Genomic DNA, 2008 nt, shown 5'->3' on the forward strand with positions numbered 1-2008 from the left:
ATTCTGGGAGAATTAAATCTGATCATGTGAGTTTTACTGAAATTCAAAAGATTTAATTAAAACAACAATATGAAAATTGTACTTAAGGGAAAGTTTACAGTCAAAAAATTTTTCTTGGGCTTCCCTGGTGGCGCAGTGGTTGAGAGTCCGCCTGCCGATGCAGGGGACATGGGTTCGAGCCCTGGTCTGAGAAGATCCCACACGCCGCAGAGCAACTGGGCCTGTGAGCACAACTACTGAGCCTGCGCATCTGGAGCCTGTGCTCTGCAACAAGAGAGGCCACGACAGTGAGAGGCCCATGCACCGCGATGAAGGGTGGCCCCCGGTTGAGGCCGGCGCCAAGAGCCGGCGATGTGGTGACACGGGAACGCGGCATGGAGGCACCAGCGTAGCTGGGGCCTGTGGCCCTATGTCTTCTGGCTGCGAGGCCAGTTCTGCGCATGCTGTGGGGCCGCAGCCGCCGGGCAGTGGGCGCCCGAGGGGCCGGGAGGCGAGCCGGGGCCCCCAGGCGGGTTTGGGCATCGTGTCCGCAGCCAGCGTCCCCGAGGCCGCGCTGGGGCCATGATCACTCAGTGAAGCTGCGCCCGGACAGCGCGGCCGACTTCTCCTCGCGCTCTGAGGACCTGTGTGCGCTGCAGGGCTTGGTGCCTCTGCCCGCCGTGCGCGCTTCCCTGCGGGAGGGCCTGCTGGAGTTAATGCCGACCGCCTCCGTGGGGTAGACTGGGCGCCGCTCCTGGGCACCCTCTGCCCCTGATCTGTATCCAGAGCTTCTTCCAGCCATGGCTTGGTGACACAGGTTCTGGCAGAAATAAAGTTTACAGAAGTCGTGTTCCTGCGATAAGAAATAAAGATGTGACCTTCCAGTTGTGTAAAGCTCTTAAACGCTGTGTAAGTGCGTCGGGTGCGCTAAGGAACTTGGAGCTAAGTGGGCTAGTTGTGAGAGAGAGAGACTTAACTATGTTAACAAAGTATCAGACTACCAGAAGGCATGAAGAAACCTGGGCTGAGAGTCTTCGTTCCAGGAGACCTGATCTTGACTGTATGGCTGGTTTGAGGCGCAACACTCTGAACTGCAACACGCTCATTGGTGACCTGGGTGCAAGTGCGTTGGCAGAATCTCTTAGTGAGGATTTGTGGCTTAGAACACTTGACCTGCAGCAGTGTGGCCTCACCAGTGAAGGAGCAAAGGCTTTACTAAAGGCCCTTGAAACCAACAGAACTCTGCTCGTTCTGGATATAAGAAAAAACCCACTTGTTGTACCAGTGGATAACTTCTCCATCGGTGAAGGAACCATCCAAAGCTGCTAGACAGAAAAAGAGAGCTATAATTTTGGAAAGTGGTCAGAAAGGAAAAGCTACTATTAGAATTGATGTCCAGTGGAGGCCCAGAATAGAAGCAAGATGAATATTCCATTCTTCATTGGCAACACCAAAGGAGATGATGCTTTAGAAAAAAGATTTCTCGACAAAGCTCTTGAACTCAATATGATCTCCCTGAAAGGGCATAGGTGGTGAGTACGTGTCCCATCCAGAAGCTTGTCAGAGAATTGGTTTAGTTTTCAGATGCTGAAGGAGACACATCTAGGAGCCTGCCCATCCTGGAGTAGCAGTTATTGTAACTAGTTGGGAAAGACCGTTTGTTACGGGGGTGCTCCTGCCGCTGCTTACAGGCCCCTTAGCACGATTCCACGGCCGGGAGCATGGGGGGGGCCACACCTTCTAGGAGCTTTGGTCAAAATTTCCTTTGACAATCTCTGCTCTGACAGCACAGAGGGTGCCATCCCATCTCTGGTGCAGCTTGCACAGCCTGTTCAGTGTAAGAACAGACACTGCTGCTCCCCTGAACGTCAGAGAGAGTAGTTAATTCTGTCAGCTCCGTGAAAGATGTATGTTCTCACGCATGAGAATAGCTGCCCGCTCCCTGCCCCCCGCACGGCAGGCTCATCGAAGAGTTGAGCTAACCTAGGTTACCTGTGAGCGTGACGGTCCTTCACTGCGTTGGAAAGGA

At 53.6% G+C, this 2008-nt stretch overlaps 1 pseudogene; it reads left to right on the forward strand.

Moving 5' to 3' along the window:
- The first annotated feature begins 561 nt into the window (after positions 1-561).
- Positions 562-1375, forward strand: LOC137209702 (centrosomal protein of 78 kDa pseudogene; annotated as a pseudogene).
- The last annotated feature ends 633 nt before the right edge of the window (positions 1376-2008 follow it).

Source organism: Pseudorca crassidens, chromosome 2 (assembly GCF_039906515.1).
Source record: "Pseudorca crassidens isolate mPseCra1 chromosome 2, mPseCra1.hap1, whole genome shotgun sequence".
NCBI lineage: Eukaryota > Metazoa > Chordata > Mammalia > Artiodactyla > Delphinidae > Pseudorca > Pseudorca crassidens.